Raw genomic sequence first — 27078 nt, forward strand, 5'->3', positions numbered from 1 at the left:
GAAAACTTATTCCTGAGCAATTCCCACACTTGAGGTATTGCAGTTGATGCTGGTGTTAGAAATAGAAATGTGATATTCAAGAATTCATCAGACAAGCTAATTACCATTTACTGTCACATGATGTCACAAGGGTAGTAGAAAGTAAAATGGGAGCATGGACGTTTCATAAAATTTTGACTGTATGTCACCACATCCAGGAAACTATGTGCGTGCGCGCGCGCGCGCGCGCGCGCACACACACACACACACACACACACACACCATCACACAAATACTTACCCGTTTCCCTCTTGTAACAATTTGAATATGTCGGGAGCGATCATTGGTATATAGGATCTCTTGTAAATATTGCCAGCTGTGGAAGGTCCTAAATAAGGAGAGCATAATAAAAGCCATCTTTATATTCTACTGTAGTCTTAGAGACTAACGCTTAGTTAAGTTGCTATGTCTCTGCGTCTGCTTATCTTCCTGTACAGCATATTTTCAAGGCCTGCAGTCCAGGCTCTCCCACCCTTCTGCCACCTGGCCTGCAGTCCAGACTCCCCCTGCCACAGACTTGTGTCCTTGGAACACATCCTGCCAAGACCAAGCACCCTGCTTCAAAGCAATGGCCTGTCCTACCTAACCCCTCTGCTCTGCCAAGCTTCCTGCTTCAACCACTATAAGAATCCTTGTGAGAAAATAAAAAAATTGCAGCTTGATCAGAGAGCCTGTCTTGCTGTCTGTCCTTGTGTCTCTTGTCTCTTTCATTCCAGGTTCCTCTGGGCTTGACCTTCATTGTGGCCAGGGAAGAATGCTTCCTTGATTTTTTTCAAAAGGCAACTTATGGGTTATAAGATCATCTGTGTTGACTTTTTTGTATGTAGTCAGTTACTAATTTAGGGATCTCATCTCTGGTTTTATATTCTGTAGAAGGAAAAGACAAAAGTAATAGGATGTGGAAAATGTCAAAATTGACCGAAGGTTCCAGTGCACTATTTATATAATTATTATTATGAAGCCATTCCTTCATTGATCCTTTTCATAAGTGTCAAAGCAAGCAGTTTGTTACATAGCAGAATTATGACTATCAGGGCTATAGAAGAGCCGTATTACCTATGCTCTCATGGCTATAACCATAACCCATGTGCCTAAAACTCCCCTTTGTCTTCAGGGCACTAACCATTTCCCGTAACACCCACTAGCTGATTAATCTGGCTTGCCAGCCTCCTTTCATCTAAGGTTCTGAGTGTTAATGCAGAGTAAGGATCAGCTGGAAGGTGAAGGTTGTAGGAAGTGGTTAGTGTCCTGGAAACAAGGGAAAGCTGTGGGCTGATGGACTGTGTTGACGATTGCATTGAGTCTATTCTGTTCTTCCCTTTTACAGAGGAAGAAGAAAATACTAGCACGGTCTCATTTGAGATCATATACCTAAGGACCCCCCCAAAAGGACTCACCTCCTAAAGGGTCACAGAACCAACCTCTCGATAGCACCATTCTGGGGACCTCTAACTTACAGACCTGGGGGACATTCAACATCCATACCACAGAAACAATACAATATCTGATTTTGCATAATTGGTTGATATACAGGGTTTCCACTAACCTAGAACCCTGTTAGCATAATACTGAATAAAGGGCAACCTTTGCAGCAGATTCTTTCATCCATAATGAAATAATTCCTCTTTGTAGGGAACTAGTTTTGTTAATTGGTAAGTATGAGACAGCTGGCTGTGAGGGTATGGCATGCGTCTCCAGCATGTCCTCATGCCTTTACACATGTACACACACTTGGTGCCATGATTGGATTAGGAGAGACACACAGCACAGCAAGAAGGCACACACAGTGTTTGGGAATAAGGTGTTTGCAAATTTCAACTTTGTGATTGGAGTAACTGGTAAAACTACAACACATTTGGTTTTCCAGAAGTTGTATGAAATCCTACAGTCCTACTGTCATGTTCCAAGTTTTCAAAGGTCCCATGTGACAGAATAGCCTCAGAACATGCATCGCTGCACAGATTCTGTGGAACAGGTTAATCCTGGAGTGGCCTCAGAACATGCATCGCTGCACAGATTCTGTGGGACAGGTTAATCCTGGAGTGACCTCAGAACATGCATCGCTGCACAGATTCTGTGGGACAGGTTAATCCTGGAGTGACCTCAGAACATGCATCGCTGCACAGGTTCCATGGGACAGGTTAGTTCTGGAGTGAAGCATGCTGGGTATGACTGTGAAATGATGGAGCAGAAGCTGAAGGTGTTTAGGGAGGGGAGAATGAAATGTGGCCCACATTGTAATTGTTTTGTTTTAAAATAGAAAAGTGGAGTGGTAACTAAAGTGAGAACTTGGGGTGGAGGCAAATCAGTGATGCATTCTTCTAGTCTTAACCTGTATGGGAGAGTGGTCCATACACCCCCCATGGCTTATCACCTAGTGCAGAAAGTCTGGGTCCCAACAGGCACCTTCTTGATCTTAATCAGTGTTAAACTAGTGACCTGTTTGCTTCTACAGAGAGCACACTACTTTGGGGTAGATAGTCTTGTGCTTACTTGGGAGTCAGAGAGGGGATAGTGTCTTGCTCTGTATGCCTGACTGTCTGGAACTCACTTGAGTCCGGGTTGGCCTTGACCTTGTGACACTCTTCCTGCATCTGCATCCCGAGTCCTGATGCACACACTGTCTTCTACTTCTCCCCATCTTCCCTCCCTGCTTCCTTCCAAGGAGTGTGCAGGGCATTCTGGAAAGAGAAAGGAGACGGAAAGGCCTACCTCCCATAACAGAAGATTTCAAGGTTCTCCCAGGGGGAAGCATCCTGGATCAAAAGAGAGCTGTGACCCTGAGGGAGCTAATTCCATAATCACACACACTCCATAGCTCACATTGCATGACGTCAAAGCTTCCACCTAAATGCAGAAACAGAATGGTTAATTCTCAGTAGCTCTACATGTAACTGGTAACGGTAGAAACGAAGATCTCCTAAACAGGCCCTCTGTGACTCTCAGTCTGATCAATAGACTTCTGGAACAAATAACCTCAAAGAAACAGGTATTTTCTCATGGACTTCATGCTACCAGAGAAAAGGGCACCAGCCATTGTGGGAACTTGTCTCCTGGAGAAAGATCTCACAGCTCTAACAGCCAGCCCATCTTACAAGATGAGACTGATGCCCAGACAAGGACTGACCAAGGGCAGGTAGGTGGGAACAAACCTTGACTAGACTGTTGAGATGTACGCATCTGTTTAAATTCCAGGACTCTCATTTCAGGACCTGGAAGATGGACTTGGGAGCTTCACTGGGTCCTGTCTTCCCTTTATAGCCCTTTATCAGGACCAGTATGCTGGAGGCTCTTTGTTCAATTTGCAAATAAAACAAATGGCAGTAAGTTCCTGATTTTAGGAAGTTAATGTGTTCCCGAATTGTGCCCAAGACACATACCATGGTTTCAGTGAGGCCAGTGGCCTCAAAGGCGAAGTCTGCACCGAGACCCATCATTTCCATCACTACCTCATGGACAGGTTTCTTAAGCCTGTTAGGGCTGAGACAATCAGTGACGCCCAAGGCTCTTGCCCGGGAAACTTCTGCTCATTGATGTCAACCCTGATGATTCTGGAAGCACCAGAAGTTTTGCAGGAGTCCAAAAACCACACAGGTGGAGTCAGGGGTGACCTGCATTTGCAGGGGTGATCTTGTGTTGGCAGGTAATGAAGAGGTGGTAGGAAGCTCCTTTAGTTTTGTCCACAATGGAAGGAGCCTTCCGGCTGTGTGTCTCCTGGTCTACCAGGTAGACAGTCACTGGAAGAACTCAGAAATGTGTTCTTACCTGTGCTGTATTAGACACAGCTCCAAAGCCTGTCGGCACCTCACAGCTTATGACACAGACTTTATCCACAGGAGTGGTATCATCGATCTTTGCTACAGCAATTTCATCTACCACAGTATATTCAGTGAATGGTCTGGTCCCATAAAGATGACAGATTTTCTTCCCTCTGCAGGTAAATCTGCTGGTTCCATCCAACATTAGTCCGGTTGGAGAGAGAATACTTCTCCCCAGACAGAGCAATGAAGAAGAGAAATGAAAAGACATTATCAGGATTGAGTCAACCTCTATACCGAGGAAAGCAAATGAAATCAAAATTGAAACTAACTTCTCTTTCTTACAGAAGTTGCCCCTAGGGTGGAGGCAATAGATGCATTCTCTACATTCTGGAAGGGGAAACATTAAGACTTTATCTCCTGAGGAAAAAGAATAAGGAAGTTGTGTCCGACTCAGGGGAGACCTGACATACAATAAGTACCACTGGGAACCGTTTGTAGCAGATGTCATCAATTCATTACAGAAGAGTTGTAGCATGATATTTGAAGTTAATTATCATTCCACTATGGGGTAAAAAAATCAGTTTTAGTATAAATAGACCTGCAAGATAAAAAAAAAGAATTCAGCTATTTGCAACTCATGATCTTGACGTTCAAAGGTAAGAGGTAGCTACATCTAAGAGTGACATCAGTATCTATGGCATACAAGGCTTGTCTGTTTGGCTCAGTGTTGCAGGAGAAAAGCATAATCTGCCCTCATTGATATTTATTGGAAGAATAAATCTCACATGAGCCAAATCAGAACCAGGATTTATTATGAGGTGTTGCATTACGCCAGAACTTGAGGGAAGGCGGCCTGTGCCCTTCATGCTGTTGCTGCCATTAAGTAGCTACATTAGCCAAACAAGGAAAGGAAATTGATCTCTTTCAGAGCATCTATTTCTTCATAGGTGATTGACATCAGTCTGTTCCCTGGCCTGAATTACTCCGTATTGTGCAAAATGGGGCTTTTCAGACTGATTGCCCCAAAAGACTTGACTTTACAGGTAGCTTTTGACTGCATTTTGAGAAAGGAGGGTGATGACTGCTCCTAGGACACCACCCAGAGACCTCACCCTTCATAAAGCCTCTGTTGATTTGCATTTATTTCAGTTTCCCAGCTTTGCCTTAGGTCCCTTGAAATTCCTTGCCTCTGTAACCAACGTAGTACCTACCCTCAACTTACAAGCAGATGTATTTACTGCGTGATGTGTGACACATGATCAGAGTTAATATTAGTAATTAGGATGAGAATGGAACAACTCATGTTTGCCTCAGCCAGTGCTTGATATCAAGGTGATCAGGAACATCTGGAAAATCGCTGCCAACAAAACTGATGTATTGTGTGAACTTATTGTTATTTAGTACATTCTGACACCAGGGAAGGAAATATGTTCACCTATATTTCTGACATAACATGCTCATGGTATACATAAAAGAAAACAAATAACTCTATGACAAACTTCTCGTTAGAATAATGTGTTATTATCAATGTCTGTAGTGAGGGCAAAGTAAATACAAATTCTAGAAGAAACTCTTACACATGATACCACTTTGTACAATTGAAAAGATTAGTGCACGCTCGTGTGTGTGTGTGTGTGTGTGTGTGCAGAAAGGGTTCATATTTTGTATTTAACAATATCGTGAACCAGTGTATATAGTGTGATTCTTAGTTTAATTTTGGGTAGACTGGTGTGAGATAATATCTATAGAAATGAGACAATAAGAATCCTTCTTTTAGACTCTTGTAGTCAAACACACAATTAGAAGAATATTCTATTTTTTCCATGCTGGGAATTGAACACAGCCTTGTACATGGTAGGTAAGCTCACACCACTGAACTCCATCTTCAGCCTGGGAGTCTGAATCCCAGGTTGCTGGGACCTGGCTAGGGAGCATCCACAAGAAGGTAGGTTCATCAGAAGGTATGTGTTTTTCCTTTCCTGAATGCCTGTCACATAACACCATCCCTACCAGCAACCTACCCTGAGTCTCGGGGTCTGCTCACCTTTCTGACACGGCTATTCTTTTTTTCTCAGGTGCTGGATATAGCCTAAGATGCTCTCACATCTCCTAATTAATGCTTTGGGATATATATATATATATATATATATATATATATATATATATATATATATTCAAGACAGGGTTTCTCTGTATTGTTTTGGAGGCTATCCTGGAACTCCCTCTGTAGACCAGGCTGGCTCCCTACTGTTTTTTTTATAAAGCTCTTCTCCTTGACTTGTGTTTGTCTGTGGCCAGAGGTTTGACCCCCATGGTGTCTCAGTTCAAGCAGCATGACTTTTGTTCCTTCTCCACTCCCCCTCTCCCTTCCAGCTTGCCTGGCCTAGGGTTTCCCTTGTAAGCTCCAATAAACTGTGTTTATGCCTCTGTTTGAGTCCATTCTTTGTACTCAAGCTTGTAAGCTTGTATGTGATTGTTCTTAAATTCTTTCATTATAAACTTAAGAACCTCAAGAGGGGACCTTGATTTCCCAGTTATCACATGATGGCTCTGCCGGGACTCCAACATGATTTCTGGTAACACCTCTCCCCCGCCTCTTAATTCCTTCCTTCCTCCCTCCCTCCCTCCCTTCCTTCCTTCCTTCCTTCCTTCCTCCCTCTCTCCCTCCCTCCCTCCCTCCCTGCCTCCCTTCCTTCCTTCCTTCTTAATATTCATTCATTTATTATGTATTCAGTGTTCTGCCTGTATATATGCCTGAATGCCAGAAGAGGACACAAGATCTCATTACAGATGATTGTGAGCCACCATGTGGTTGTTGGGATTTGAGCTCAGGACCTCTGGAAGAGCAGACGGTGCTCTTAACTTCTGAGCCATCTGTTCAGCCTTGCCTCTTAATTTCTTAAGTGACAGAGAAGCCAAACCTATTCCTGCACCCCTAGATGGCATCAATATCATGCTTAGTTACCTACCTGACTTTATGGTAGTTACTCCTTGTCCAACACTTTCCACAATCCCAGCTCCCTCATGACCCAAGATGGCAAGAAGTGGCACTTTGTTTTTCGCTTCCAGGATGTGGTTATCAGTACCACAGACCCCGGTGGATATAATCTGAAAAGATGAGTAAATAAATGGAGATAAAATGCCTGGTGACAGGAAAACAAACTCATTGTGTTCTCACTAGCGTGTGGATCCTGACATCAAGTGTTTAGATTTGTATGTTTTAGCTTGGAGTACTTGTAGAATCAGGTGCGCTGGTTGGTTCTGCCAACTAGACACAAACCTAATATAAATAGGGAAAGAGAATGCTAACTGAAAAGAATGCTGCCAGCAGATTAGCCTGTAATGAAGTCTGTGGGTATCATCTTGATTGATAATTGAGGTGGGTGGGTCCTGCTCAGTGTGGGCGGTGCCACCCTGGGCTGGTGGTCCTGGGTTCTATAAGAAAGCAGACTGAGCAAGCCCTGAGTGAGCAAGTCAGTAAGCAGCACTCCTCCATGGCCTCTACTTCAGTTCCTGCCTCCAGGTTCCTGCCCTGATCTCCCTGATGGGGTGTGATCTGAGAGTAGTAAGGTAAAAACACCCTTTCCTCCCCAAGTTGCTTTTGGTCATTGTTGTGTGATATTTTGTTTGTGTTCTGACAAGTAAATCTTGTTTGGAGATCAAAGGACGGAGCTAGCCACTAGCTAACCATAGAGGCCAGGCACTGGCGGCATACACCTTTAATCTCAGCACTAGGGAGAAGGAAGCAGGAATATCAGGAGTTCAAGGCCACCCTGGGCTACTTGAGATTGAAGAAGTTTAAAAGAGAAACAGAGCCTAGTGGTGGTGGTGCATGCCTTTCATCCCAGCTCTAGGGAGGTGGAGACAGGAATATAAATCGGCCTGAGATTTTGTAGAGGTAAGAAGTCTCTAGTGACTGCTGCTCCATTTCTCTTGTCTTTCAGCCTTTACCCTAATATCTGACTGTGGGCCTTTATTAATAAGCTGGTTAGTATAGTGCTTTAGGTCCTGGTGTTTCATCATGGCAATAGAAATCCTAATACACTAGGAAAATTGAAAGAAGCCACAGGGGGAGAGGGAAGAAAATGTTTTAAAGGAAAAGAGATAGAACACAGGTGAAATGGAAAGGGGAGTTAATGAGGAGGGAGGCTTAAATGTAGAGGGATATGGGAAGATAGGGCTTAAATGTAGAGGGATATGGGAAGATAGGGCTTAAATGTAGAGGGATATGGGAAGATAGGGCTTAAATGTAGAGGGATATGGGAAGATAGGGCTGGATAGGGGATGGGGCAGGGGTAATTACCACTAAGGATATTTAAAAAATGTATGCAAATCTATTATTTTATAAGCTTCCTGAGAGAGAGACAGTGTGTGTGTGTGTGTGTGTGTGTGTATGTGTGTGTGTGTGTGTGTGTGTGTGTGTGTCTTCTCCCTAAAACCATAGGTTGCCAAATAAAAAGTCCAGTGCAGGTCTGGGGATACCTCCCCTTTGAATTGTTGGTAATGGGTGTTCCGGAGAGCCCCTCAAACACTAGAAGCTGTTGAGATGGCTCTTGGCTGTTCACCAGGAATTTGTTGGCAAGATGCTAACTACTGGAAACACCACAGGCATGGAAAATCAAGCTGGTGCTGACTGGGATGCTTTCCCCTGATGGCTTGTATTCTATGTGTGTTACTAGGAGAGAAAAGTCACTTTCAGCTCTATCCGTGAACTCTGCAAGCTACAATAATGACCAGCCTGGTAAGATGCACCCCTGGTGCAGTGGTGGTGTGAATGCTATGGGAGTAACCAACCATTTTCTCATTGTATTTAAGGCCCACTCCACAGGAAGAAAAACATGCCTGGTACTATAAATCTGGCCAAAATCCCATGGCTAGGAGCTCATTGGCTCCAGAAGTAAACCTATTACTGTTGTTTTATTGCTAAGTGGACATAGCATCAAACTGCCCTCTTAAGACATACGTATTTACTTCTCAATGAGTGCAACTCTCAGAGCTCCTCAGAGGGGCTTCTTTGTGCTGTGACTGACAATTAGTGAAAGTCACAACTGATGGAAGTGCAGAGAGCATGTATGGCATGCTCTGCCACAGATGGGACACCTGTGTCACATAACTCCCGAGTCTGGGACAATACTGTGAAAGAGGGGTTGGAAAGGTTGTAAGAGCCCGAGGTTGAGGAAGACCAGGGAGAAACAGCGTCCTCTGGACGTGACAGGACTGACACACCCAGGATCTCACAACAGCTGTGGTTACCTGGGCAAGACCTGCACGAGATCAAGTCATTCAACATCCCAGGAGAGAAGGGTTCACAAGCGTCACACCTAGCAGAGGAACTACTGACAGCTGGTGCCTGCCACGTGAGTCAGTTTTCTTTAGGGGCATGGTCCTTGGTAGCTCAACCATGCTCCAGTGGGTGTCCCCACACCATGCGTATATGAGTAGCGTTAACTGGACTCAGTGAGGTGTTAAAAAGGAAAAAAAAACATGAAGTAGGGAGTGGATGTGGAGGTGGACAGTGAATCTGTACGGCATTAAGGGAAGAGCAGGGGTGAGTATGATCAAAACACATTGTATGCATGCACGAAACTCTCAACGATTAGTACAATTATCCTATTAGAATTACCTGGTCATAAAATCATTGTGTTGCAGAGAAAAACATGATACAACTTCAAGTCTAGAAGCTGAATATACTCCTTAATGTCTGGGTCACACATTTTCACATTTGTGATATTATTGTGCCCGCAGAACATACCACGTAGTTTCTCTCATCTTCATAATTTTGCCCGGACTGCCTTAACATGGCAAACGTCACTCAATTCTTTCTGGCCCTTTGCTTTCAACTGTGGGATGTGGTGGGGCATACAACAGGAACGTCAGGGTATGTTTCGTTACGTGATGACGTGGAAGGAAGCCTGGGGGACATTCTGATGTTCCCCCTGCGTTCTGCACCAAGTAGTAGAACAGTCTCAACCCCGAGCCTTTTTGTGCCGGCTTTCCTGTCCCCATCCAGCATGCTGTTTCATGATACCAACTAACGTGCATAAGGGAAATGGGAAGACTTTGAAGCAATCTACAAAGATTTTTCTGCAGGAGACAGCTTTCTTGCTTTTTTTCTTCATTGCCGTTGTTTTCTTTCTCTAGCTGTTCCAATTCAAAAGGTCACCCAGTTTTCCTCCAGGGCACAGAGATGCCCCAGCTGGATGGAGTTGGAGGCAAGTCAGATCAGTTTTAGACTTCATATTTCACTTGGAACTTGTTGACAGTGCTAACAAGTTTCATCTAGACATTCTCTTTATTTTTATTATTTTTTCTGGCCAGCAGAAATTGATTCTTGGAACTTTCCAATTTTTTTGTGAAATTGCTATTCCCTTTTGGCAATCGGATTGCTCACTTCGATGTTATTTTCTTTTAGTCCTCTGGGCTCTTCCGGAGTGGAAGATCTTTATCTCTGTGTTTTCTTGGTATGTTTATTCTGGCCATTGATCCAAGTAGTTGTCCCCCAATCCCATCTGTCCATGTCCTTTCGTTTGTTTGCTTGCTGCTTTTTAAATGCCTATCTTGGTTGGTCTTGATGGAAGTCAGGCTAGTCTGGTCCACGGTGTTACATTTCCAGGGACTCTAATCTCAGCATAGACTATTAATTGTATCTTTGCCTGGTTTCCCGTGTTGAGCTTGCTGCTGCAATGTATCCAGAGTTTCCAGATCTCTCTTAATTGTTTGTCACCAAGATCTGGGATGTGGTTGGCCTTGGGAGAGGTTTACTTGCTATACTCTTGATCCCCAGCACAACAAGTATTGAAGGCTAGCAATGTCTTTGATGGTCATGAATGGCTTAATGTCTTTTTCAGGAGACTAGGGAGACTAGAGGAAGAGATTTGTAAGAAGGTTCATCAGTTAGGAATGCTTTCTGTTCCTGCAAAGGGCCTGAGTTTGGGTTCCTAGAACCAAACTTGGGTAGCCCATAACTGTCTATAATTCTAGCTTCAGTGTATCCGATGTCCTTTTGTGGCTTCTAGGGGGCACCAAAACACACACACACACACACAAACACACACACATACACATACACACACACACTCTTTAAAAATGAAATACACCTTTAAAATGGATTAAGTCTCATGGGATAAGTTAGGTCTAGCAATACTGGATTAATTACTGAGAGGGTTAAGTACACCTCTTTCTCAGCCACATTGTAAGAATTTCCTGCCAGAAGCTAGTTAGAGAGTAGCAACATATTCTTGAACTTTGGAAGCTGACAGTTAAATAACCCTAAAATACCCAGTTGTATTATAGCAACAGAAAACAAAACCAAACAGTTCTTTATTTTTTGTAACTTCTCAACGTGTGAGTCCCCTCACACTCTTTTCCAAACAAAGCTAGCCCCCTAGCAGCGCTGTGGAATGTGGAGGCCTACTTGCCCCCTTTGTGGTTAGAACATCTATATGGTGTAGTAGAGTTGGAGGAAGGTAGTGACTTATTCCTCTAAAGTGGTATCTATTTCCCATGAGCAGGGGAATGGCAGCATAAGTCCTTGCTACAAACTGAACTGTTTACCTTTTGCATATGGCAGCCCCAGCCTGCCCCTAGTATAACAGCATGTGGAGGTGGAGGTCTTGGGAGGTAGTCAGCTTCAGATGAAGCTGTGAATTCAGAGCTTCTTTATGAAAAGAGAGACCAGGAGCTTCCTCATTTCCACTGTCTCTCTTATAGAAAGCTATAACAAGAAGATGGGCATCCATCTAAGCCAGGACAAGAACTTTCACCAGGGTCAGCCATGTTGGTGCCCTCATCTAGGAGACTTCTAGACTCTGGATCTGTGGGGTTGAAGTCCAGATATCTATCCTCACTTGCTCCTCTATTGTTTGAGACAAGGTCCCCCACTGAAACAGAAGCTCATCACTTTGGCTTCACTGATTGACCAGAAAGTCCTGGGGACTCTCCTTTATCCAACTCCCAGTTACAAATGTATGCCTCTCTCCTGGCATTTTAGGTGACTTCACTGAACCACTTCCACAGTCTGGTTTTCATATCTAAAAAAAAAATCAGTATTTTAAATATATTACTGACCACTTAGTATTTATGTGTCTTAGGTTTGTGACATTTAAAAAATGCACCAACCTTACCATTATTATATTTTAATATCAATCTGTATAACTCATAGGAAGCCTTAACTCTCTTTAATATAGAATACCGTTTGTTTCCTAAGAATTAGAAAATCTTTGTAAATACACATGTATGCATCCATATGTACTCAGTGCATCACCATTTATATTTACCTTAATTCGAACTTCACCATTGGAGGATCAACTTCAACATCCTCAGTGGACAAGCAGGCATTTGCAGTTCAGACAATAGCTGTCCGGCATGTGATGACCTATATGCATACAAAAAGGAAGTGATGAGGTGCCTTACTGCCAATGAACTAGTAGTCAAATTCACATCTACTACACTGAACAGCTAATGTGGAAATATTAAGATACACAAAATAGGGATGTCTTATTGTATTTTATTGAGAGAGAAATCACTTACATGAGAAGCCAAGAAAGTTGACAACCAAAGGTCTGCATGCTGCTCTCCAGGCTGCAACCAGAACCCAAAGAGAGAGAGAGTCTCCTCCCACTAGCTCTTTTTATCTCCCATACATTCTACGTACCCGTGAACACACCCAAACGGGGGTGATCAGCACTATGGGTACATAGACCTCTTTCTACAATTTCCCTTTTAGTCTAAAGAAAAGATTTAGACTTAAAAGAAAACTAAGTTGTGTCAATATACATAGAAGATGATAAATTATAACCTACCTATATCCTATCCCAAGCGTATCTATCCCATCTAAACCCCAAACTCATCTGAAAGAGATGCCCAAGTCTGAGCACCTCCTTCCAATCCCAACCCTAAATAATTGAAAACTAACTCTAATAGGTGTAATGTCAACAGTAGGGAAAGGGGGCATAGTAACCTCAGAATTACATCCTACTGAAACAGGATGACGATAACCTCATGGGATCCTGTAGGAAGCAAATGTTAGTGTAGTGAAAGTCTCGAGTGGACGGGCTACAACATTTGTACCCAGTCTCTGTTTGGCAGGAGATGCTTGATTGAAGTTCTTGACTGAAGTTCTAATCTTGATTGAAGCTCTTGTTTGAGGCTCTGGCCAGAGTGTAGAAGGTGCACCATATCAGCTAATTGGTCTGGAGTTGTGTAGAGCGATGTAGTTCCAAACCAGTTTCAGGGTGGTACTTGTCAGTTCAGATGCATCAAGTCGGATCAGGTGGAGTCGATGAAATGGGACCCCATTTTCTTTCTGAAGTGTTTGAAGATTGCTGTTAGGAAATTCCTTGTTCTCTGTGCAAAACTCAAACGTTCATGTCAACAAAGAAATTTCAACTTTTATATGTATGCATACTGGGAAAGGCAACAATAAGGAAGATGGTAAATGTGAGGGAAATTAGACTTTCAGAGAAGAACCGAGGATAAACAGATGACAGTCCCTAGATTTTGTTTTCTTCTGTCTTACATCAACTGGCTTCTTGATATAATACAGAAACTCTGAATTTTATTTTAACAACATGCTTGGATTTAGAGGAGGAAAACCAAATTCAACTCCAAAGCCAGCACTGGTTTAAGTGAATTGGGACCAAAAGAGTATTAGGAAGTAAAAGGAAATAGATATTATAAGGATGAAGTTAAGAGAATTAGACATTGATACCAAATATTAGATTCTTCTTTGATGGTCCTTTGGGTAGCCATCCTCTCTCCTTTAGGTATCCACACATTCAGTATCTTCTCACTGGTTGGAGATGGGTTTTTCTTGTAAAGACAAACACAAAACACTTCCCTTTCCTTTTGTGAGGTCTCCTTACACATTGTAGAACATGACTTTGTGGATGAGCTATCATCTTTCCTCCTCCAGAGTTTCTCCTGTTCGGATTGAATCTTGATCAATTTTGATGGAATCCAAAGCTTTTCTTCTCCTGCAGAAACCAAAGTGGAAACCCCTTCCCCAACGTAACACATTTCCTGGCTTCCAAACTGAGGTCATAACATCCTTGAAATACATCTGGAATTTTGATGTCTTTTTAAAATTATGGAGATTGCCTCTCCTACCCAACTTTCTGTCTCTTCACGGTTAAGGCATTTGGCATCTTGGTGCCTGTTCAAACCTTTAGAAATTGACTTTCCTACCCAAGCTTCTGTATCTTGATCTTTATACTCAATATTATTTGTATACAAGATGCATTCGAACAATGGTGATGATCTGATGTTTAATGGCCAAAGTACCTGTTTATATTGTGGATTTACATTCTCATAAGCTAAATATTCAATAAGGATTCACTTAGAATCTAAATCAGTTACCTGTAATTCTATTGCTCTGGACAATCTTCGTAAGAATTCAGTGAACTTTTCTCTCGGTCCCTGTACCACGTTGGTATAAGTTTCCATTTTCTCTCCTGGTTCATGAACCTTATTCAAAGCATTACGAGCTGCTGTATGGCAGAAAGACAAGATGTGTTCATCATATTCAGCCTAAGCTTGTGAGTCAGCATAAGTGCCCTCACCAAGAATTTTATCTTGGGGAGCTTCATAACCTTTCTTTAGGCCTTGAGGCTCGGGGGCCTTTGTTTCTTCCCTCCATAAAGCTCTCAATTATATTTGAGATGAATTTTCTAGTACAGCTGAGATCAATTGACTCCAATCCTTTGTGGTCACCCTATTCTCGCTCGCCCAAGAATTCAGTAACTCCCTGACATAAGAGGAGTGAATACCATAAGAAACAATGGCTTGTTTCATCCCCTAAAGGTCCTTCATATGTATTGGTTCCCACTGGAATGCAATGGAACCATTAGGATGCCTCCTTGTTGCTGTTTTTTTCAGTCATAGATAGTGGAAAGGCCATAGGTGTTGGGGAAGTCTTATGTCAATAAAGCACTTTTGGGCCAATAGGAAGCTAGATAGGTGGGACTAGGAGTCCAGGAGGACTCTGGGAAGGAGAAACACAAGAGAGTCAAGATGTAACGCCATGGGGTAGGAAGCCCGGAACTATTCTCCGGTAAGAGAAATACTTAGATTAACAATTATGGGGTAATTACTTAAGTCAGAGCTAGCCAGTAAGAAACAAGCAAGGCCAACAGCTTCATAATTAATATAGCCTCCTGTGTGTTTATTTGGGACTGATGCGGCTCTAGAACCAGGATGGCGGGAAGGCTTCTCTCAAAGAAAAAGGCTTCCCTTTACAAAATGGTGATCAGGAGTGGGATCATAAATTTCCACGTAGAATGACAAATGCTTTAAAGGAATTTTAGAAACAGAAGAACGGAGCGAAGCACAGATTTTTGGTAGCAGCATTTTCTCAGGTGAGCTGTTTTGCTAGCAGCAAGCAGAGACTCGTGGCTTGCTTAAGGCAGTCATCCTGACTCAGCATAAAAACAAAACAAAACAAAAAACCAGCAAGGTTCTTTTAAGAGGCTTAGCTAACGATTTAAAAGTTGTACATACAGCTGTAAGTGGCAGTGACCACATCTCCAAGCCGGCAGCTGCAGTCACTCTTATGCCCGCCATCTTGGAAAAAAACGTCAGTTTAAAACAGCCGTGGTTTTACAGATAAGACACGTGGCCAGAAAAACATAAAGATTTACAGTAAAGTCAGACTTGGATGAACAAAACCTCTAAAGGTTTACAGTGTGTTTAAAAATATAGGTGAGATTGAGAGAGAAAATAAAACGACAAAGTGGTAAATAAATACAAAAGCTGGCATTGTGGTGGCACACGCCAGTAGGATTTACTCCAGAGGCAGAGGCAGGCGGATTTCCAAAGAGAAACCCTGTCTCAGAGAAAAAATAAATGAAAGTAAAATAAATAAAGTAATAATAGATAAATAAATAAGCCACGTAAAGATGGAAAATACACAGAGAGTCTGGATACTGTATGCTATTGTGTTTTTCAGTTTTTTGATTGCTCAGGAAGGAACAACTGCTAAAGTACACTTGATTATAAATGCTGCTGAATTAATTCAATTTATATCTTTTGAAAATGCCTTGACTTCAAAATTTAAGTATAAGGATATGTTACTTGGGAAAGGAGTTTTCATTTATGTTTCTACAGAAAATGAAAAGCTGAGGATTCCTTCCAGGCTTCTGTGGTTTGATGAACCAAGACCCCCGGAAGCAGTGGGTCAGGTGTTCCAACAATTGAGACAGCTAAGATGATGGAACTTCACAGACCCGGAAAATAAGGACTTATACAGGTTTCTGAGTTTTGTCATGATTCCCATGGTATGAACAGTGCCCCCTTCCAGCATGAAGCAGTTTGGAATGAGCGACGTCCTAATTCCCATCTTGTTTATAAACCTTTGTTTTCATTTAAATGGGATTGTTTATAATCGGTTAATGATCACAACCAATCTCTTTTTAATGGTAAAAAGTGGAATTATGGTATGGGTATTGTTTTTCATTTATTGATACAAATTCAAGGTCAATTTTGTGATGCGTATATTTCTCCTCTTGATTAAGTATTGTGCTTATACTGTTCTTTTAAAACACAATGCATAATTGAATACAGACTATAGATAGTTACTTATAATAGTTAGAACTTATAGTTAGGTAAGTTAGGTTTTCTAGATAGATAGAGATGTATTTGAGACAGATAGTCTTCAAACCTTTCAAAGACCTTCAGAAAATGGCATTTAAAATGGTTTAGGGTTTTTCTTGACAATGAGAAATGTCTGCTCCTGGCAGGACCAATTACGTCTGAGAGGAACATGGGCATCGAAGAAACTTGTTATGGAGTTTGCTTTCAACATGGCAAGATTAGCCATTTGGGCAAGAAACTGCTTTTGCCTAGACTGTTTGACTGTTGCTGTATAAACTGGACATGCAGGACCCACAGGAAAGTGACTGGTGAACTCAGTCTTACAGGGTTCCTGCTTCATGGAAGAGTCTAAGAGACTTTCTGCAGGACAAAGAAAAATGACTGACAGACTGCCAATGCAGATGGACAGTTTGAAATTTCCTGCTTTGCTGAGAAATCTTCTGGACACATTGTGGCCTATGGGCTGAAGATGGATGCCCCAACGTTACAGAGGAACTTCGGGTGACTGTCCAGGCAGTAAGATGTCTCTGTCAATCCTAGTGTTTATATATTATCCTTCTGTGGTCTTTGATGGATATGAAGACAGATAGTTATAGTTATAGTTTTCCTTAGTTATGATAAAAGATAAGCTACATATAGAACTTTGGACTCACAAGGATGGGATGGATGATATTTTCTTTAAATCTTGCTAAAATATTGTAACTATGTTCTTATTTGATAACTGTTCTGTTATATACATTTTGACTGTGTTAAAGTTAAGACCTTTTTTTTTGTTTGAACAGAAAAGAGGAGATGTTGGGGAAGTCTTACATCAATAAAGCACTGTTGGGCTAATAGTAATCTAGATAGGTGGGACTAGGAGTCCAGGAGGACTCTGGGAAGGAGAAACACAAGAGAGTCAAGATGTAACGCCATGGGGTAGGAAGCCCGGAACTATTCTCCGGTAAGAGAAATACTTAGATTAACAATTATGGGGTAATTACTTAAGTCAGAGCTAGCCAGTAAGAAACAAGCAAGGCCAACAGCTTCATAATTAATACAGCCTCCTGTGTGTTTATTTGGGACTGATGCGGCTCTAGAACCAGGATGGCGGGAAGGCTTCTCTCAAAGAAAAAGGCTTCCCTTTACACATAGGGGATGGCATAACAACCTTAGGAAGATCTTCCTGGTGTCTGAGATGTGTAGGTAAACTTCTGTGATGACCTGTTGCTAGTGCATCTGAATCTGATGTATCAGATTGTAAGTCGTCTAAGACCTGCAGTCTAGTGACCACCGTTTCTCTGAGTGATTGAATTTCCGGGGTCAAAATTTTTTCTAAGGACTTCATAGAATCTGTCTGTTTCTTGGATTCATCATTTCTACATGAATCTAAGCATTTAATATTCTCATCCTTAGATATTATCTGAATGGCATGTAAGTTGCCTTCTAGGAACGTGTTCTGTCTGCTAACAGGTCATTATCCTCAGACATGGAATGAATTGCTTCAGTAAGTTTAACAATCTGGTTTTCCAGCTTTTGAGTTTTATTAGTCAAGTTATCAGACATGTAATGAGTTGTTTCTGCAAGCATGTCCTGCTGAATTGATTCCATTTTGTCCATAATGGTAGTGGGCATAGAATCAATTCTGTCTTGTAAGTTGTTATGTTTAAGTTCCAAGGTATCTACTTTGTTAGACTTTTCCCCATTGACTTGAAGATTTTGAAGTTTTGTCTCTAATTTACCAATATTTTTCACAGCTTCTCTGCTTTCTGCTCTATGATCAAGCCCTCTCTTCCAGGATATTATGTGAATTATGAAGCTAATTGTTAGCATTAGACATAAATATATTTGGGGCATGTTATAATCCTCTCCCATGATGTCATTCATGTAATAAGCAATGAGATCTCTAACGTTCTGTATGACAAGATTATCTGCCATGGAACCAGCTTAAACTGCTGGAATGCAAAACTTACCTCCAACGATATGGGGTCAAGGAAAGGATTTTACCTGCAATAACTATGTTTTGCCATCAGGCGGCACAAGTGTGCCACCAAACACAGCTCCACCACGGATGCTCTGTATTTTTCGCCGTGGTATCTGGAAAATCTTAAGTAGCCTTTGCAAAAATTTAGCGAGGAGGATTTTATTAAAAGGAAGGGAAAGAGCCCCGCGCAGATTGCAGGGACCTGCAGGTTTGGAGTGCTTTGGAACCTTATGGGCAGGAAGGAAATGGTGGAGGTCTTTGGAGCAGCAGATGAACAAAAGCGATGGAACCCAGTTTGGCAGGAGAAAACCTTGCTGAGTAGGAGAATGGGACTGAGTTGGGAAACCTCAGTGACTTCGGAGGGCCTCTGTGGGGCACCGAAATTTGCCAGGCCGTAGGCCACGCACATAGGCTGGAAGCCATCACCTGGCTAGGGAGGGAGGCAGAGGAATGGGAAGCTGGGTAATCTTACTTGATGACACCAGATAATGCAGATATATTAAGATACACAAAATAGGGAAGTCCTATGATATTTTTTTTTTGTTTTTTTGTTTTCCTGGACATTTAATTCTTTTTTTTTTTTTTTTTTTTTAGTCCTATGATATTTTATTGAAAGAGAAATCACTTAAGTGAGAAGCCGAGAAAGCCGACAACCAAAGGTCCGCACGGTGCTCTCCAGGTCACAACTGGAACCCAAAGAGAGAGTCTTCTCCCCGTAGCTCCTTTTATCCCCCATACTTTCTTTCTTTTTTCTTTTTCTTTTCTTTCTTTTTTTGTTTTGTTGGGTTTTAGGAGACAAGGTTTCCCTGTATTGTTTTGGAGTCTGTCGGTCCAGCCCGGCCTCGAACTCACAAGAGATCTGCCTGCCTCTGCCTCCCGAGTGCATGTGCCACCACCGCCCGGCTTATCCTGCACACTTTCTATGTACCTGTGAACACACCCAAACGGGCATGGTCAGCACTTCAGGTATGTAAGATCTCTCCCTACAAACAGCCATCCTGCTTATCTCCTTTTGAGGTGAAAATAGTCTACTTAGTCATTGGAGACAATCACTTGTATCTTTTTAAGTCTGATTAAAATAAAAATTTAAACAAAATGTTATAATGCAAGATGAGTTCACATCTACGCAACATGTGTATGTATACTTAAACATGCACATATACATGCATATTATACATTCTTTTAGCTCCAGGGAGCTGAGCGGAATTCTTAGATGTTTCTCTGTATTTAAAATGTCACAAAGTATCAGTATTACTTTATGAAGCCCAATTCTGCTGTGTGAGTTTAAATTCCTGCATTAAACTTCTAACACTGATTACTTACTTAGAGATTAGACTCTGTCATGCAAAGAACCTTGTAAGAAAAGATGAGCAATACCTTGGAATAAAATGAGAAATACTGTTCATCTTTCTTTTTTAACCTGAGTTCATCCTAGTGAAATCCAATGTAGAACATTTAATTTGTCACTGTATCCCACTTCCTCTATCTTATAGCATTTATTCATTTTCATTTGTAAATATTCATATGGTTCAATCTGCACTTTTCTCTTTATTGATAAATCACTTAATTTAACAATTGATTTTCCTTTAGTAATAGGTGTCTTGAAGATAATAATTTAAGTGTTATACTTTTTATAAACTTTTCAGGATTGGTTAAGCTGCTTATTTTTTTTTAACACAAAACTAAGGGGAAAGTGGGAACATAGTTCCCCACTATCACTAATTATGCAATTCCCCCAACTTGGGGAAATCGTAAGGGACAGCACGTGCAGAGTGTAATGGACAGCCTTATCCTGGGAACATACCTGCATGATCACAGCATCTTCCCCTTCGGGTTAGTTTTTAAATCTTTTTCTTTTATAAATTTTTATTTAAATAAAAAATCTTATTTTACATACCAACCCCAGTTCTCTCTCCCTTCTATCCTCTCATGCCCTCCACCAACCCCCATCCTACTCCCATTTACTCCCAGGGAGGAATCATCAAAGTCTGACACATCATGGTGCAGGACCTAGGCCCTCCCCATGTATCTAGGCTGAGAGAATTTCCCTTCATAGGGAATGGTCTCCAAAAGCCCATTTGTGTACTAGGGATAAATACTGAGTCCACTGCCAGAGGCCCCATAGACCACCCAGGCATCCCAACTGACACCCACATTCAGGGGGCCTGGTTTAGTCTTATGCTGGTTCCCCAGCTGTCATACTGGGGTCCATGAGCTCCCCCTTGTTCAGGTCACCTGTTTCTGTAGATTTCCCCAGCATGGTCTTGTCCCCTTTGCTCATCACTCCTCTCTCTTGACAACTAGGTTCCAGGAGTTCAGCTCAGGCTTAGCAGTGAATCTCTGCTTGTAAATTGTTTCTTTCAGTGATAACAGTTCTTCTTCTTCTTCTTCTTCTTCTTCTTCTTCTTCTTCTTCTTCTTCTTCTTCTTCTTCTTTTTTTTTTTTTAAGAGACAGGGTTTCTCTGTATTGTTTTGGAGGCTGTCGGTCCAGCCCAGCCTCAAACTCACAGAGATCCGCCTGCCTCTGCCTCCCTAGTGCTGGGATTAAAGGCGTGCGCCACCACTGCCCGGCTAACAGTTCTTATTGTTTAGTGATTTTGATAGAAATTCTCTAACACTGACTTGCAAATTACCAGGAGTTCTTCCTTTACTGGAAGCATGTTCTCAACAGAGCCTTAAATATTAAAGTATACACACCATTGATTATGACCATTTAAGACACTACACTCCAAGAGCTATCCTGACTTACATTGCTGGGTGTTTGCACGGCGAGGCTGGCTTGCTCCATCTTTGCTTCTGGTTGGTTCAGAACTGAGAGCCTCTGTCTCTAGAACTCACCTTCTGGATTGAGCACTGATGTTATCTTCTACTCCAGAGTGACTCAGCCACTGTGCTTCGAGAGGGAGGAGAAGGGAAAGAGAGAAATGGAAAATCAAAAAAGAGAAGGAAAAATGAAGGCGAGAATCTGGGAAGGAAAGACGAGGGAGAAAGACAGGTGAAGTACAAACAAGAGGGAAGCAAATGAATGTTTTAGAAGGAAAATGAAGAAAAAAGATGAAGGAAAAAAATCACCTTTTCAGAAATGAATTTTGTACATCATGTCTTCTGATCCTGATACAACTTCTAGCTCCTTGTTTTTAATCACTCCTTTTAGTGCAAAGAGACTGACCTTCCTAAAGAGTAAGAGGGTTAGCTTGACTGAGAGTTCGAACATGGTTTCCTGTTTAGATGTTTGGAGTTTGGGGCAGAGGGAGAATTATGAAAAAGAGTTTACGAAACTGTGAGGAAAGAAGAATTTAGAGAGAAGTACAGAATTATGAAGGTTGTTGGGGTAGGAGTGAATTAAATAGGTTGTAGTAGTAGATCTACCTGTTTTTACCTGCCAAGTTCTGGGAGTACAGGACTCTACTAGCAAGTCCAGCAGATTTTAACACTTTGAAAGGAAAACACATCAACTGTTAATGCAAATGAGAAAACAAGAACCTTCAGAAACACAGCATTATGTTTTTAAACTGTCACAATCAATGAAAGACAATTTTTTTTGTGTGTGTGTGACAAGTCTTTCCTAGGGTGGTACAAAACGTACATGTACTCTCACCGCAGAAAAGGAGACCCACAGCAGACTGAAGTAACAGCCACACTAGAGTGCAACTTGTTGAACCCCTGAGTTTCCACTGGGGTTCCTAACAGGAGTGAAGTGGCATCCTTGTCCCTGAATTAAATTGTAAAAGACCAAGCTGGAGTCCATGGGGAGCTGGAGAACTGCTCAGTATAGAAAACTGACATGATGAATGTGAGAAAAACCTATGCTAGTTATTCTGGCAGGGGATAAATATCAAAAGTTAAATGCCCAAATATTCAATGCATAAACAAGCAGATGAATTATACAGACAAGTCTCAAGAGAGAAATTATGCAAATGGCCAACTAATACATGAACAAATGTTCATTATTTTCAGTCACCATCAATGCAACTCAAAATTACATCGAGATATGAGATACATCTCATCTCAGAGTGGCTATCATTGAGAAAACAAACCACAAACTAACTGCTGTGAGGATACTCTGAGTATGGAGCCCTTACACACTGTTGGTGGGAATGTAAATTAGTGTAGTCACTGTGGAAATCAGGATGAAGCGGCTTCAAAAGACTAGAAAAAGGATTGATCTGACTATCCTACTCCTGGGTATATACTCAAAGGACTCTAAGTGAGTGTGCCACGGAGATGCCGGCACATCCATGTTTAGAGACACTACTGTGCACAGCTCTGCAGATATGGAGTCAATCTAGATGTTCAGCCACAGATAGATGGATAGAGAAATTATGATATCTATCTAGATATGAAATTTGTATTATAATATGTAAAATACGATTAAAAATTTAACATCCCTTCCAGCAAAAGAAAGTAGTTTATATTTGTGTATCTTTGAGATGTAAGAAAGGCCCTAACAAAGCAATAAATATGTGAAGTTTGTATATATATTATATACTATATTTTACCTATATTTTATATTTATGTACTATATATCCATGTACCTGCCTGTGTGCTTATCAGAGGTGAAACTCTCTGTTCAAACTCTCTCTTTTCCCTGTTTAAGAACTAAATGCCCAAGTGAAGCCAGCTGAGATGGCCTTAAATGTTAATGGCCTTAACTAGCCTGTTGAATAGGGCAGGTTTCCTTTCCCTTTCTTATGTAACCTCTTTCTTTGATCTTGACTCTGGGGGTGGCTCTTAATCATCACCCTACATCCTTTGGTTCCTGTTGGGGTGTTGTAATCACAAGCTCCTATTCTAAAACAGCCTGTGCTCTCAGAAAATTATGGGTCTTCTCGCTTCTTCTCATACCCCTCTTCCCGTAGGGTAACGAAGAGGCAAGACCAATCCTAGGTTCTTCCATCCAGCGACCAACCCTCCCCCACCGGGTCTGAACTGGAGCAGGATGGTGTTACAGGATTTGCACCCTTCACTCTGGGTCATACATAGTCTAGTTCTTGAGGTTACACTGTGGTAGGGAGCCAGGGACTGGCTTTCCTTGGGGCCTGACAAGAAACCGAGGGTCTCTGGAGTGCAGAAGACAGCCCTCTCCCCCATGTATAGAGACCTTCAGAAGACCTGTGTGTGTGGGGAATCCCCCAAATCTACCATGCTACAGGTGTCTCCTGAGAACTGAATGCAGCTTACATGAGGGTGTGACGCTCTGGTGCTGTTTCTCTTGGAACTATGTCCCATGATAACTTTCCTGAGGCTGGGAAACAAGTCCCTGCTATGGGCTCCTCTGAAACTGTTTCCTGTACACCTTGGAAAGGCCTCTCCCATTAGGTTCTAAAAATGTTCTGTACCAACAGCTCTGGTCTTTTCCCAGATGCCCAAACAGGTTAAAAGAACAAATGATTTATTTTTCTTGAACCCGGTGTTGGAAGGAATGTCTTGCTGACTGGCAGACTCAATCTGTCCTCAGTAGAATGTCCACTAACTGAGCAGGAAGGACACAGCGCCTGAAAAAATGAAGTGGGGGTGACGCGAAGGGTGGTGGGGGGTCTCCAGCAAAGCCAAGGAGGAGCTCTGACCACGGGGAGAGCTGAGGGAGTCTCCACACTCAGGGAAGCGCTGGGAGGAGGCAGCTATGGCAGAGGCAGCAGCTGGGACCATGTGGTAGGTGATGTTATTTACGATTTATTAAAGCTTGCCTGAGGATTCAGGTTGTCTTTCCTGGGACCTGCTGTGGCGTGTGTGTGTGTGTGTGTGTGTGTGTGTGTGTGTGTGTGTGTGTGTGTGTGTGACTTCACGATGAGCTTTTTGATGCAAGAGTGTTTTCTAGCATCTGGTTCAATACTTGCTCTCCACCTGATTATCCGGTCACTGGAGAATCCAAACGTCACCCCTCCCCCCCCCCCCCAGCAGTAGTAGCCTGTACCTGCTCACAATTTGGAGTAGTTGCTCTCAGGCACCCCAGAATGAGTAGAAAGCTCTTCAGATTAGAAACATAAATCCTAACCTCCTTTCTGATTCACCAGCTGACAGGGCCAGTCATCAGGGTTCCGTGGGTGCCTGGAAGGGGTTTCATGATCTTGTATCCCAGAACAAGGAACTGAGCAGGGGCTGCGGGGAGAAGCATAAATGGGAGTTTGTTAGGAAGACATACATTTCAGAGGAGGAAGGGGCCAGAGCAAAAAGCAACACCCTGCAGCACAAATGTCACAGAGCACACGCATTATGGCCCATTTGCATAACTGGGCTTTTGTCTGCTTGTTCTAGCGGTGACGTCTTGCAGCTCCTTCCTCATTAGCATTTTAAATCTCCACCCAGGGGTGTGGATTTTACTGTAGGATTTGCATCCAGGGCCATCCTCTGGAGTGCTAGGCTCCCTCGCCCGTGGCTCCAGCCTGTTTAGTCACACTTAGCGGTGCATTTCCGGCCTTCCTCTTTATAGTCTGTTTGAGGCATTTCTTATGGGCTAGCCTCAACCTTTGTGTGTGAGGCTTTCTGGGCCTCACTCTCTTCCCCAGTTAAGAAGAAAAAGATCTGTGGCCTAGTCACTTTTATAAATTTATTAATTCTTTTTTTTTCTGAAGAGGACTTTTAATTCAAACTGAAAAATCAAATATTCTTAAGGGACACCGGACACATATAAATTCAAAGGAAAAAACAAAACCTATCATTCTGGAAAGGATGAGCCCTTCTTGTGTGAAGAGAGACCAACAGCAACCTTTTACTTGAAAACTGTTGTGCCCACTTGGAGAGGACACCAAGGCTTCAAAGAGCTTAATGACACTGAATGCAAGTACAAGAAGGTTCGTTTAATTTCGGAAAACCAGCTAGCTGGGGCTTAACTCTGTTGGGAGAGTTGAAGCCCGGAACCATAAATGTAAGGTGCTTTTAAAGAAAAAAGAAGAGGGGAGGGTGAGTCCTGAGGCTGCAAGTCCCAGTCTGCAGGGTTCCCATGGTTACAAAGATTACTTACCACACCAAGTTTTTATACAAAGTTATCATACGACGAAGGGTCTTGAGAAGACAATGACTGCACTTGGCTAGGTAGAATTAATTGGCACATCTGTGGTCTGGGATTCCACGGCCGGAGCACTTCCTGCGATTGTGGGCTAAGGGAGCAGCTGCCGATGTTGCAGCTGCTCGTGGTTCTGAGCTTCTGATCACGTAACCCACCCTCACTTAGTTGGGGACTTTTATTCTCCTTATTACGTTTCATCGCTACATTCTTCCCTGAAAGGCTTCCTTCCTGGAGACCATGAGACACACTGGAAGAAGATTTGAAGGACAGCCCACTTTTATTTGGAGAGTGCATGTTGCAATGGAAAGTGAAGAGATGGCTGGCAAAGGAGGAAAAGAAGGGAAAAATGTTAGCAAAGGAAGGAGACTGTATGTGATGTAATGTGCTGGTGACATATGTCTGTGAATAGTCATGGCCTTATTTGACCTGGGAGTGTCACCGAGGCCAGAAGCCCCATGTGTACTGTGTCCTGTGAGGATGTGTGAGAATGCACTTTAGTTGTCAAGAAAATCAGAATGACTGAGTCTGAAATTGGCCTGTCTGCCAAAGGAAAGAAACAGCATTCATAGAGCAAAATTTTCAGCGCTGACCTCCACTTAGTTCTGTTTCTGCCTAACCACTGCGGTGGTTGTTTTCCACTGTGAGTTTTCCACTGAAGGTTTTCTGCTCCACCTCAGTTGTCTAAGCTAGTGAAGTTTCATATCTTACTGTGCACAGTTTCTTGGGACAGGTCTTTTAGTGGAAAGTGAGATCCAAGCTGACGGAACTAGGAAGGATGATATGGAGTTAAGGAGGGAACAGGAGAATCCTCCATGCATATGAGTCAGAAAGGCAGGGTAAATAGAGTGTAAATGAAGAAAAACAACTGGACCTTCTAGAATGAGGTCGCGGCGGGGGGGGCAGATATTTTAGATTTTGAAGTTATAATAATTGTAGTTGCAACACTTACGAATGTTAAGTCTGATTGCTGAAGTTGTATGCCAAGTTCTTGCAGAATCTCTGACACACCATATATGATATCTGGAGAGTGTTATCTGCAACAGGAAAGAGCCAAAGATGTTAGGCAGTGACTTCAGTATCCAAGGCAGACTGTACCTAGCCTTAACCAGACAGGCTTATGGATGGTTTCCCAGTGTTCCCAAGCCAAGAGCACCAATGCAGAAATTGCTGGAAAGCCATAGGTTGACTTGTTTGCTTGTGATCATTGATAACTCAAATCGATGCATCTGCTTCAACCCTTCTCCTGCTAGAAAGTGAGAAAGTAAATATGTGTCTGGCTGTTCTGATCCCGCCCTGCGTCTTCTTCCTGCTTCCTAGGTCTGTACCCCCCATGCTCAGGGCACTTTGTAATGAGACCTGGGTCAGAGATGTCCCAGCAACCCTGCAACTTACTGGAGTAGATCCGTAGGCTCAGGCGGGTTTTGTACCTCCGAGCCTGGCAAATGCCAAAGCCTCTTTTGCAGTGGTCTGACGGTGTGCGAAGGTGGCATGCCATACATCTCAGTGATGTTGCTTCTGGAGAGAGCACAGGGCTCGGCACGGGGCAGGGATGTGGGATGGGGAGGGAGATGGCAAAGCTGGGTGGAGTGGCCTTCCAAGGCTGGGTGAGCAGATAAAGAACTGATGGTTGAGGGTTTTGGGAGTGACAGTTGAACCTTTTTATCAACTCTCTCGCCTTTAGTTAATGGGAATAAAGGCCATTGAGCAAATACAAGGATTCT

General features: G+C 42.6%; 1 non-coding gene and 1 pseudogene across 1 annotated transcript; both read right to left on the reverse strand.

Moving 5' to 3' along the window:
* Positions 1 to 6: 6 nt before the first annotated feature.
* LOC106022110 lies at positions 7 to 26852 on the reverse strand (annotated as a pseudogene).
* Positions 20036 to 20192, reverse strand: LOC121142542. The gene has a single exon (XR_005879582.1). It is a non-coding gene; the product is annotated as a U1 spliceosomal RNA (small nuclear RNA).
* Positions 26853 to 27078: the final 226 nt, after the last annotated feature.

The sequence above is a fragment of the Mesocricetus auratus genome, unplaced genomic scaffold (genome assembly GCF_017639785.1).
Source record: "Mesocricetus auratus isolate SY011 unplaced genomic scaffold, BCM_Maur_2.0 Super-Scaffold_100009, whole genome shotgun sequence".
In the NCBI taxonomy this organism is placed as follows: domain Eukaryota; kingdom Metazoa; phylum Chordata; class Mammalia; order Rodentia; family Cricetidae; genus Mesocricetus; species Mesocricetus auratus.